Here is a 13,479-nt window from a genome sequence, read left to right as displayed (position 1 = left end):
TGATAATAAGAAGGAAATTTTTGAATAGGCCGAGAGGTTATACTTGAAGTTCTTAGTTATCAAGGCTTCCTTGGTGCTAATCCACATAGTTGCTCACTTAGTTATTGTTTTTTTTCTATATTTAGAACAACAAATAAAGAAAGCAAATATTTCACCTTATTGCTTCTTTTTAAGTTGTAAACCATAATTGCATACTCAAAGTGCCAAGAAGATCAATTTTGAAATTCTCTAGTAAATGTCCTAACGCAGTTCTAGTAACACTACCTGCAATTAATTTGGTAAATTTCAAAAAGGTGTCTTCAACTCCCTTACCAGATCAAGTTTTTCCCCTTAAGTATATAATTTACAAATATCATTGATTTTATCAAAGGTCAGTTGTGACACATTCCCTACTCCCATCAGATTAAGAAGCTTAATTGATTCATCACAAACCCCCCTCAAAAGGATGGTTCTAATATTGTCTAGGCAGAGCTTATTTTCTCTATATCTTTGAAGATTATACATGAATCATTCTAGATAATCATCTAGAATTTAATCCTCTTTTTAAACCATTTTGAAAATATCTTCCCTTATGTATCTAGCTTTTTACCTTTTCATTTTCATTTGCACTTACAAATAAATGTAAAAAAAATAATTAATATCTTCTAGTTTATGGTTGAATTTAAATCAACTTTTATACTTATGATATGGGAAAAAAAATACCTTTAATTATAATTTTTTTGTTCTTTCCTTTTCACCCATTTATTTTCTCTCGTAAATATATGAAAAAAAAATGAATTTTCCTTGCATGACGTTCATGTACCTCCTCCGCATAAAATTAGTTCATAAACAAGAATAATTAATTGCTACCCCTCTCTATTTCTGAACCGAGTGATCATTCAGATGGAGGTAAAGCAAGGAGAATGTTTGTTCTCTGTCGTATCTGCTCTCCCCAATTCACGCTTGGATTAGAGGTTGAAGCTGACCATAATTAAATATAAAATGTGAATGCAAATGTAATGAAATGAAAATGACCTGGAATGTAAATTTGTAACAGAGGGAAAAACAATTATGAGATTTTTTTTTAAATATTAAAATATTCGCTCCATGCAATAGAAAAATATTAGGGTTAGGGATTTTAGGAGTAGGTAATCAGAGTTTTGGGTCGATTTCTCTTAGTTTTGCATAGAGTCTGAGTGAGAGAAGGTAGATCTTATTCGTCTCATGAACAACTGGTACAACTTCCACTTTCTTAGGATTCGGGATTTAAAGTTTATCCTGGCCAGGCCATGGGTTCGTGATCGGAGTTTTCTTGCATTGCACAGATGGTTTATTGGATTCAATCCTCTTAGATGCACCCCACAAAACAACTATATTTGGTTAAAGTTGCCTGGCCTTCCAATCGAGCTCTGGACTCAGGAATCTATGGCGAAAATTGGAAATGCTATTGGCCGTTTCATCTATGTAGATCTAAAGTGCATTGGGGCCAAGGACAAGCGTGTCGCTTGGATTCTTATAGAAAAGGAGTACAGGGGTGGATTCCCTAAACTTATAGATCTATCTTGGGATATGTATAATATACAACAACGACTGGATTATTGGGGCGTTCCATTTAGATGCTCTGTTTGTCACAAAACATGTCATCTCCTTCCTCAATGCCCTCACTGTCTTGGTGGAAGATATAAGTTGAAGAGCCATTCTCAAAAGATTCCTGATTCCACAAAGATTGTAGGTGATGAACCGATCTACAATAATCATTCAAAGTTTTCCTTTGACGCTGATTTCCCTTCAGCACAATTTTCATCGCCTAAGGAAAATTCTCGAGATCGATCTTCATCCAGGCCAATCTCTCGATCTCTGTCTGCGGATCCCGTCCAACAAAATAGTCCATTCAAGGACCAATGTTCCCTTCCAAGGCTCGCCTCTTTTCAACGACCCCCGATGGTGTCTAAGAAGGCCCCTTCTATTCGACAGCCGATCTTCACTATTATCCCTTACCCTTCAGAACCGGATCCGGACCCAGCTATTCCTCCTCTTCCTTCCATCCCCAAGCCCTCTCGGGATTTGCCTTCTTCCTCTCACATTCACTATATTTCCTCATCCCCAAAATCTCCCCCCACTCACCATTGCCCCTCCCATAGGATCCCCACCCCTCCTTCACTCCTTCCTCGGGATGATCACAAAGGAAAAGCTCCATGTACATCGATAACCCCTCTAAATTCTCCAAAGTCATCGCCCCGTAATTCATTTGATCGTGATATCGACCTCCTTCTCCAACGTGAGTCCTTGAAATTACAGCTGCTGACTATCCACAAACCATCCCATTCCCCTTCTCCGGTTATTAGCCCAAACTCTACTGGGAATATCACTGTCAAGCATAAAAATAATCGGGGAAGTAGACACTTCAGAGGAAGAAGAAGTAGATAGGAGGTATCTATTCGGGATCTATCTCTTGTTGATATTCCCATTACTGATATAGCTGGCGAGGATTTCTCTGACCTGAGGCCCCTTAGAGAAAATAGGCCCAGGATGGTTTCAAAATGATTGACATCCTTTCGATGAACATCAGGGGTCTTAGGGCAGACCCAAAATATTTGGCTCTAAAAGATCTATTTTTGTCTTCTAGCTCTAAGATGCTTCTCATTCAAGAGACCATGCACGATAGCCTACAATCTATTACTTACTTCAGGCGTATGTTCCCAACTTGGCATATGGTTGCTACAAATGCGGTTGGATTATCGGGGGGCCTGGAAGTCTTATGGGATCCAAAATGGATTAAAGCGTGGCTTTCAAATGTTTTGCAGGCATCTTTCTCCTTGCCCATTTTCGAGGTTCTCCGAAGCCTGTCCATATTTTGAATATATATGCTCCTTACAAAGATCATATCCCCTTCTGGGATCAATTTCTTTCTTCAGAATTTCTTGAATTAAACTCCCTCTTGATTGGTGGGGACCTCAATTGTACTCTTAGCAGCGATGAAATATGGGGAAATGGAAGGAAAAATGACTTTGTTGGATGCCATCATTCAACAAAACTATGTGGATGTTCTGCCTACTAATTTCGGCCCTACCTGGGATAATGGTAGGTTGAATGCGGCATTCCTTGCTAAGAGACTGGACAGATTTCTCTTGCACGAATCTTTGATTGATAGATTTGGGATTCCAATGGTTAAGATCATTCCATCATTCATATCGGATCATAGGCCTATTTCCATACATTGGAAACAATCTGGACATAGACTTGGTTATCCCTTTAAATTCAACCGCACATGGCTTGAAGATGCCCTTTTCAACAAATTCATTCAAGATACTTGGCATTCCATATCTCTGTCGTATCAGGCTGAATCCCGATCCTTCTTGGATAGATTGTCTACTCTTAGGGCGGGGGTAAAATAGTGGCAAAAGGAAAAAGTAATTTCCAATAGAGTCACTTTGCGGGACATTCATAAGAAATTGGATATATTATCTGCCCACTTAAAAGCTTCCACTATCCCACTGGCTATCTGCTCTCAAATTTGGACATTGGAAAAAAAAAAACAAAAAATTTTATCAAAGGAAGAAGCCACCTGGCGCTTAAAAAGTCGGGCTATATGGCTCAAGGAGGGTGATAAAAATTCAAAGTTTTTTCATAGATATGCTAATATGTGTCGGGAATTTTTCAGATAGGCTTATAGTAGGGACGTCGGATCTAATATTGAGGATATATTGTGGGGTATAGATCCGTATCCTACTATGTTTGATGCAAATCTGAACAACTCTCTTTTTTCAGCGGTCTCTGAGGAGGAGTTGCTGGCTACAATGAAATCTTTCCAAAAAGATAAGTGTCCTGGCCCGGACGGATGGTCTATTGATTTCTTCATCCATTTTTTGATTTATTCAAAAGCGATCTCTTAAACATGGTGGAGGAATCCAGGACACAAGGACATATCTGGCGACAATTAACCTCCACATATATAGCATTGATTCTGAAAAAAAAAAGGTGCCCAACTCTTTCATGGACTTTAGGCTTATTTCCTTGTGCATGTTGGCATTATGATGCATGTGTTGTACTTGATGGCAACCCTCTCATAGAAGAATATCTCACTTATGTATAACTGGATGAATCTTCAGAAGAGATATCAGATGTGACTGATGGAGGACAGCTCAAAGGAATCAGATGATAGTTATAAGTGTGACAAGTTAGCTTTGCCATCAAGTCCAAAGGGGGAGATTGTTGGCATTATGAGACAAGTGTTGTCCTTGATGGCAAACCACACTGATGAGAAATCTTAGTGCAGAAGGACAGCAGCAAGGAATTGATGATCAGACTATAAGAAGAAGAGAAAGTTCATACACGCAGGTTCATTAAGCCCAAGTCGCGTGTACACGCAGGTTGGCTTCAGTAAAAGAGCGTGTATATGGAAAACTTATCTTTGGTCCACGGCGGTTATTCCTTGGAAGTTGTGCCTATGGTTTTGGACCTTGGTGTCTCGACGGACGTGTTGATCCCTAGTTTTGAAGTTGATGGTATTGGATTTCTATGGTTGTGGCCCTTGGTATTGAACAAGGCCTAAGGCTATATAAGGAGAAGGAAATCATTAGGCAAACGTATCTGAAATGTCTTGAATATCTGATGAAGCATTAGATCCAGTATGCAGGGTTATGGGTTGATGATGCATTGCTTGATCTGAGCTAAGGAGAGATCTCACCGGTTGATGGAGAACTAGATCTAAGGAGAGATCGGGATCAAATGGTTTGAAATGAACTATCTTTATGATGCTTATTCTAGATCTACATACTGACGCATGTATTATTCTATAAGTGTTATGAGTATGACTGATGTCTGGTACAACTGCAAGTTATGAGAAATTATTTTTAGATCTGTACGCGGGTTGTCTTTGTAAAAAGCGCGTATACACGCGGGTTTGATTCATCGAAGTAGCGTATACATTGTAAAGCTTGATATTTGAAGTTGCAGATGGATCTGATGGTTATTACAGAGTTCTGTGTCTGCTCTGTGTTCTGGTGACTGTTGTTAACAGGGTTTCAGTGATTCAGGGTTTGATGATTGTTTTGAGCTTCAATGATAGTTATGGGTCCAGTATGAAAATTGGATGAAAAGTGGCCTTACAGATTATGTGTTCTGCTTCAGTGTATCCAGTCTGAAAATTGATGAAACGTGGTACCTGAAGGTGAGAAGATTGTAGGCAAGCACCTACGTACTAGTATCTAAGCTAGTACAAAAGCTAAGGGAGATCTTTGGAGCATTATAGCAGGTAGTAGCCTGCGTACTAGTAAATGGATCGGCTAGTACAAGAGCAAAGGGGGTTGTAGCTCCCGTACTGGTATAAGACTGCACCAGTACAAATATTGTAAAAGGATTTTCTTATTAAGAAGAAGATTGAGATGACTTGCAGCAGGTGGTTTTCACCCACATTGGGTTTCCACCTTATATCTTTGTGTTCATGTGTGTGGCTCTTGTGTGATGCTCTGTTCTGTTATTCTGCACCTGGTTACTGTTAATATGCTTAATAATGATCTGATGTATTTACTGAAGACTAAGCTAACTGAATCATAAGATTTCTGGATATACGCAAGTTTCTTTAGACACAGTAGCGTGTACACGCGGGTTAGCTTAACTGAAGTAGCGTATATATTTCTGAGCATTGAAAAAGTTTTATAGTTCTGATAATACTGATTCACCCCCCCCTCTCAGTATTATTTCCAACAATTGGTATCAGAGCCAGGTCCTTTGGTAGAAGCTTGATCGCTTGAAGGAGATCCGTGGAACAATGGGAAAGAAGCTTAAGAGGAAAGCTCATAAGAAGAAGAAGACATCTCAGAAGATCTATGACAGTGGGAGAGTCGATTGGGGATTAGGTATAAGAAGCTCTTCAGATTCAGAATCATTATCAGGTATGAATGTGTTATCCTCTGATGTTCCAGCTATATTTCCTTGTGAAAGAGATGGAAGTGATAGTGAAACTACTGAACATGCTTGTATGGGTGAGCAAGAAAAGTGTCAAATAGAGGCAGTATTTAGAAGGCTTGCAGACAAAGTTAAAGATCAACAAGATCTATTGAACAAAAGGGAATGTGCTTTCAAAGAAGAAGTTACCAAAATAAAGGCCCAACTAGAAGAAGGAAACAAGGTAAGAAAGCTACTCAAGGACAAGGAAGACCAATGTCAAAAATTGCAGCATGAAGTGACATCATTAAGAAAAGAAGTCAGCGAAAGAAGCACAACCATCAAGAAACTCAAAGATAGATCCAGCTACTATGAAAATCTTGAAGCTACAATCCCCTCACTAAAAGGAGATCTTGAAGAATCAAAGAAGCAGAATACAGATCTACTCCAAGCTATTGCAAAACAAGAAAACGAAGTCACCAGCTTAAAATCTCAACTAGAATGTGCCTTCCAAGTTCGTCAAATGCAGCAGGATCTGAATGAAGAACAAGAAAAGGAGATTCTCAAACTAAGGCATCAGTTGGAAGAAGGAAGGAAAGATGGAGAAGACATGAAGAAGCAATGTCTGGAAAAGGAGGAACAACTTCAAGTTGAGGTAAATATCTTGAAAGGTAAATTAGAAGAAAAGGATAAACTTTTGAGATTTCAAGATAGTACTAAAGCTTTGGATGATATTCTTAGTAGTCAAAGGTCTCCTGCTATCAAGACTGGTCTTGGTTTCCATGAATCTGTTGAAGGTGAATCTAGTTCACAAGGTGAGGCAAGGAACTCTAAAGAGAAATCCAAAATGATCAACAAGGAGATGAAAGGTCAATCTCATCATCAACCAAGGAAAGAAAGTCTTCAAAGAAAATCTTTTACTCCTCCTATGAATAATATTGAATGTTATGTATGTCATAATCTTGGACATGTTGCAGCTAGATGTAGAAGAAGAAGAGTTCAAGACTATTATGCGGACAGGTCATCTCAATCAAGGTACTTTAATGGATATTGCTTTGCTTGCAATATGTATGGTCACAAAGCTGCTGATTGCTACAGGAGGAACATGAAACAAGTTAGATGTTATGCATGTAACAAGCTTGGACATATAGCAAAGGAATGCAGGAACAAAGGATGGACATCACACCGAAAGGAGAAAACCTCATCACACTTGAAGATATGGAGGAAGAAGGAAGTACAGTCAGCACAATGTACTGAGACACAGCACAGCACAGACATATCAGACTCAGGGGGAGCTGAAAGTGTAAAACTTCAGTGTCCTGAATCTCATATGCAAGTTACTTAAAGGGAAGTCGCATATATACGCGAGTTAGACACTGCAAAGTCGCGTATATGTCAGTCTGAGGAAAAGCAGTGGGGACAAGATCAGAAAAAGGATCTGATATGATTCAGTCTGTTATTTGCTCTATTAATTACAGTCGGCTGAGGATGTGTGAAAATGCTTTGATACTTGTAAGATGTCTAGAAGTGTTTTGATCCTAACTTGAGGATGATGATGTTTTGATGCTTATTGCTGATATATGCATGATCAGATCTAACAGATGGCACTGGTTGAGGGGGAGCATATGCCTTTAGTAATTCATTGTTGGCATTATGGTTAATAATCCTTGGTGATGATTCTTATATGGCCAAATGATATATCTTGCTATGATGTGACTCTTGGGGCTACATAGTTAATGATCAGATCAGATTTATGGTTGATTGCTTGATAATGCATATATGGTGCTTACATGGTGATCTTCATAAGGACAAGGAGAAGTACAAAGCTTGAATACACATCTTCCTCACTTGATGATGAGTCACTTATATGCTGCTGTTGTCATATGCATAAAGATCATACAGTTATGATGCAGGCACTCTTGTGGATAAGGATTGTTGCTTCAAATGAGCTTGAGCTCAAGATACATAGTGCTGATACATGGATGACTACTCAAAGTTGCTTTGTTGGAGACATGATGATGAGTTCATATCTATATGATGATAGGTTGATACTTACATATGTTGATGCAGATGTTCCCAAGTATTGATACTTGGATCATGTAGAGCTTGATGAAATGGCTATGGTGGTTTCACACAAGTGAATGACTCTGAATCCTGTTCAAAGGGATGAATTGATGCAGACATACCTTGTTATAGGTTGATGACTTATTCTCTACAGGACATTTACAGGTTGCTGATATGGAAATTGGTATACGCGAGTTGCATAAGGCCTATCCGCGTATATACGCTTGTTTATGTGGATACAGACGCGTATATTGATTTTTGAAGGAAATCAGCAGGGACAGATGTTGGTTGCAGAAAGTCTGATATGGGTCTGACAGAGATCATCTGGCACAGGTTCAGGGGGAGCAGATAATCTTCCAATGATGCATTGTTGGCATTATCTTAAAGCCTTTGGTTCTGGTTCACATTTGTTGTTGATTTCAGGTGAAACAAAGTCAGAGGGAGAACAAAAGGATCTCTTGGTTGCTGATCTGAATGGTGATTGACAAGATGCTGGCGATTATTGGTGACTTTCATAAGTCTTGGTCTAGTTCTTTCGTTTCTATGTCATATATCTCTTTTGTGGTATCTCTTTCATGGTGTCAAGGTCATGTAACGGCCTATTTTGGTTTCCCCACTATGCCTGGGATGATTGATGCAATATGATTGGTTGTCATATGTAAACTTTTGATGTATCCCCACTTGGTTGGGTGGATGAGTCAATTTTTGTATATCCTCACTTAGTTGAGAGATGGATGTATGTATGAGTCTTTGATGATAGGAAGGTCTTTTATGATGTATAGAGTCATGTTCTTCTTGAAGAACATCTTTTGCAGATCTTGCCTACAGTCAGGAAGAGCATGAACAGCACACTTCAGCGGTACAGAGATTCAGCATGTACTCAGAGGGAGCATGGACAGATTGGTACACCTTGGCATATACAAAGGGGGAGATTATTCAGAGATTTCAGCAGGTACTCAGGGGGAGTATGGACAGTGGAATGATTCAGCAAAGGAAGAGAATATCTTGGTCCACCCTTTGCCCTTGATGTCAAAGGGGGAAAGTGATTTGGTGTTGTTGCCATCAAGTCCAAAGGGGGAGATTGTTGGCATTATGATGCATGTGTTGTACTTGATGGCAACCCTCTCATAGAAGAATATCTCACTTATGTATAACTGGATGAATCTTCAGAAGAGATATCAGATGTGACTGATGGAGGACAGCTCAAAGGAATCAGATGATAGTTATAAGTGTGACAAGTTAGCTTTGCCATCAAGTCCAAAGGGGGAGATTGTTGGCATTATGAGACAAGTGTTGTCCTTGATGGCAAACCACACTGATGAGAAATCTTAGTGCAGAAGGACAGCAGCAAGGAATTGATGATCAGACTATAAGAAGAAGAGAAAGTTCATACACGCAGGTTCATTAAGCCCAAGTCGCGTGTACACGCAGGTTGGCTTCAGTAAAAGAGCGTGTATATGGAAAACTTATCTTTGGTCCACGGCGGTTATTCCTTGGAAGTTGTGCCTATGGTTTTGGACCTTGGTGTCTCGATGGACGTGTTGATCCCTAGTTTTGAAGTTGATGGTATTGGATTTCTATGGTTGTGGCCCTTGGTATTGAACAAGGCCTAAGGCTATATAAGGAGAAGGAAATCATTAGGCAAAGGTATCTGAAATGTCTTGAATATCTGATGAAGCATTAGATCCAGTATGCAGGGTTATGGGTTGATGATGCATTTTGATCTGAGCTAAGGAGAGATCTCACCGGTTGATGGAGAACTAGATCTAAGGAGAGATCGGGATCAAATGGTTTGAAATGAACTATCTTTATGATGCTTATTCTAGATCTACATACTGACGCATGTATTATTCTATAAGTGTTATGAGTATGACTGATGTTTGGTACAGCTGCAAGTTATGAGAAATTATTTTTAGATCTGTACGCGGGTTGTCTTTGTAAAAAGCGCGTATACACGCGGGTTTGATTCATCGAAGTAGCGTATACATTGTAAAGCTTGATATTTGAAGTTGCAGATGGATCTGATGGTTATTACAGAGTTCTGTGTCTGCTCTGTGTTCTGGTGACTGTTGTTAACAGGGTTTCAGTGATTCAGGTTTGATGATTGTTTTGAGCTTCAATGATAGTTATGGGTCCAGTATGAAAATTGGATGAAAAGTGGCCTTACAGATTATGTGTTGTGCTTCAGTGTATCCAGTGTAAAAATTGATGAAACGTGGTACCTGAAGGTGAGAAGATTGTAGGCAAGCACCTACGTACTAGTATCTAAGCTAGTACAAAAGCTAAGGAGATCTTTGGAGCATTGTAGCAGGTAGTAGCCTGCGTACTAGTAAATGGATCGGCTAGTACAAGAGCAAAGGGGGTTGTAGCTCCCGTACTGGTATAAGACTGCACCAGTACAAATATTGTAAAAGGATTTTCTTATTAAGAAGAAGATTGAGATGACTTGCAGCAGGTGGTTTTCACCCACATTGGGTTTCCACCTTATATCTTTGTGTTCATGTGTGTGGCTCTTGTGTGATGCTCTGTTCTGTTATTCTGCACCTGGTTACTGTTAATATGCTTAATAATGATCTGATGTATTTACTGAAGACTAAGCTAACTGAATCATAAGATTTCTGGATATACGCAAGTTTCTTTAGACACAGTAGCGTGTACACGCGGGTTACTTAACTGAAGTAGCGTATATATTTCTGAGCATTGAAAAAGTTTTATAGTTCTGATAACACTGATTCACCCCCCCTCTCAGTATTATTTCCAACAATTGGTATCAGAGCAGGTCCTTTGGTAGAAGCTTGATCGCTTGAAGGAGATCCGTGGAACAATGGGAAAGAAGCTTAAGAGGAAAGCTCATAAGAAGAAGAAGACATCTCAGAAGATCTATGACAGTGGGAGAGTCGATTGGGGATTAGGTATAAGAAGCTCTTCAGATTCAGAATCATTATCAGGTATGAATGTGTTATCCTCTGATGTTCCAGCTATATTTCCTTGTGAAAGAGATGGAAGTGATAGTGAAACTACTGAACATGCTTGTATGGGTGAGCAAGAAAAGTGTCAAATAGAGGCAGTATTTAGAAGGCTTGCAGACAAAGTTAAAGATCAACAAGATCTATTGAACAAAAGGGAATGTGCTTTCAAAGAAGAAGTTACCAAACTAAAGGCCCAACTAGAAGAAGGAAACAAGGTAAGAAAGCTACTCAAGGACAAGGAAGACCAATGTCAAAAATTGCAGCATGAAGTGACATCATTAAGAAAAGAAGTCAGCGAAAGAAGCACAACCATCAAGAAACTCAAAGATAGATCCAGCTACTATGAAAATCTTGAAGCTACAATCCCCTCACTAAAAGGAGATCTTGAAGAATCAAAGAAGCAGAATACAGATCTACTCCAAGCTATTGCAAAACAAGAAAACGAAGTCACCAGCTTAAAATCTCAACTAGAATGTGCCTTCCAAGTTCGTCAAATGCAGCAGGATCTGAATGAAGAACAAGAAAAGGAGATTCTCAAACTAAGGCATCAGTTGGAAGAAGGAAGGAAAGATGGAGAAGACATGAAGAAGCAATGTCTGGAAAAGGAGGAACAACTTCAAGTTGAGGTAAATATCTTGAAAGGTAAATTAGAAGAAAAGGATAAACTTTTGAGATTTCAAGATAGTACTAAAGCTTTGGATGATATTCTTAGTAGTCAAAGGTCTCCTGCTATCAAGACTGGTCTTGGTTTCCATGAATCTGTTGAAGGTGAATCTAGTTCACAAGGTGAGGCAAGGAACTCTAAAGAGAAATCCAAAATGATCAACAAGGAGATGAAAGGTCAATCTCATCATCAACCAAGGAAAGAAAGTCTTCAAAGAAAATCTTTTACTCCTCCTATGAATAATATTGAATGTTATGTATGTCATAATCTTGGACATGTTGCAGCTAGATGTAGAAGAAGAAGAGTTCAAGACTATTATGCGGACAGGTCATCTCAATCAAGGTACTTTAATGGATATTGCTTTTCTTGCAATATGTATGGTCACAAAGCTGCTGATTGCTACAGGAGGAACATGAAACATGTTAGATGTTATGCATGTAACAAGCTTGGACATATAGCAAAGGAATGCAGGAACAAAGGATGGACATCACACCGAAAGGAGAAAACCTCATCACACTTGAAGATATGGAGGAAGAAGGAAGTACAGTCAGCACAATGTACTGAGACACAGCACAGCACAGACATATCAGACTCAGGGGGAGCTGAAAGTGTAAAACTTCAGTGTTCTGAATCTCATACGCAAGTTCCTTAAAGGGAAGTCGCGTATATACGCGAGTTAGACACTGCAAAGTCGCGTATATGTCAGTCTGAGGAAAAGCAGTGGGGACAGGATCAGAAAAAGGATCTGATATGATTCAGTCTGTTATTTGCTCTATTAATTACAGTCTGCTGAGGATGTGTGAAAATGTTTTGATACTTGTAAGATGTCTAGAAGTGTTTTGATCCTAACTTGAGGATGATGATGTTTTGATGCTTATTGCTGATATATGCATGATCAGATCTAACAGATGGCACTGGTTGAGGGGGAGCATATGCCTTTAGTAATTCATTGTTGGCATTATGGTTAATAATCCTTGGTGATGATTCTTATATGGCAAATGATATATCTTGCTATGATGTGACTCTTGGGGCTACATAGTTAATGATCAGATCAGATTTATGGTTGATTTCTTGATGATGCATATATGGTGCTTACATGGTGATCTTCATAAGGACAAGGAGAAGTACAAAGCTTGAATACACATCTTCCTCACTTGATGATGAGTCACTTATATACTGCTGTTGTCATATGCATAAAGATCATACAGTTATGATGCAGGCACTCTTGTGGATAAGGATTGTTGCTTCAAATGAGCTTGAGCTCAAGATACATAGTGCTGATACATGGATGACTACTCAAAGTTGCTTTGTTGGAGACATGATGATGAGTTCATATCTATATGATGATAGGTTGATACTTACATATGTTGATGCAGATGTTCCCAAGTATTGATACTTGGATCATGTAGAGCTTGATGAAATGGCTATGGTGGTTTCACACATGTGAATGACTCTGAATCCTGTTCAAAGGGATGAATTGATGCAGACATACCTTGTTATAGGTTGATGACTTATTCTCTACAGGACATTTACAGGTTGCTGATATGGAAATTGGTATACGCGAGTTGGATAAGGACTATCCGCGTATATACGCTTGTTTATGTGGATACAGACGCGTATATTGATTTTTGAAGGAAATCAGCAGGGACAGATGTTGGTTGCAGAAAGTCTGATATGGGTCTGACAGAGATCATCTGGCACAGGTTCAGGGGGAGCAGATAATCTTCCAATGATGCATTGTTGGCATTATCTTAAAGCCTTTGGTTCTAGTTCACATTTGTTGTTGATTTCAGGTGAAACAAAGTCAGAGGGAGAACAAAATGATCTCTTGGTTGCTGATCTGAATGGTGATTGACAAGATGCTGGCGATTATTGGTGACTTTCATAAGTCTTGGTCTAGTTCTTTCGTTCTATGTC

General features: G+C 39.1%; 1 pseudogene; it reads left to right on the top strand.

Moving 5' to 3' along the window:
• Positions 1–1,203: 1,203 nt before the first annotated feature.
• LOC149264331 (uncharacterized) overlaps positions 1,204–13,479 on the top strand; it is a 32,935-nt pseudogene continuing 20,659 nt past the window's right edge.

Source organism: Pinus tabuliformis, chromosome 6, assembly GCF_031772625.1.
Source record: "Pinus tabuliformis cultivar Carrire ecotype Pingquan chromosome 6, CPIR1, whole genome shotgun sequence".
Classification (NCBI taxonomy): Eukaryota; Viridiplantae; Streptophyta; class Pinopsida; order Pinales; family Pinaceae; genus Pinus; species Pinus tabuliformis.
This window is presented reverse-complemented; position numbering and strand designations above follow the sequence as displayed.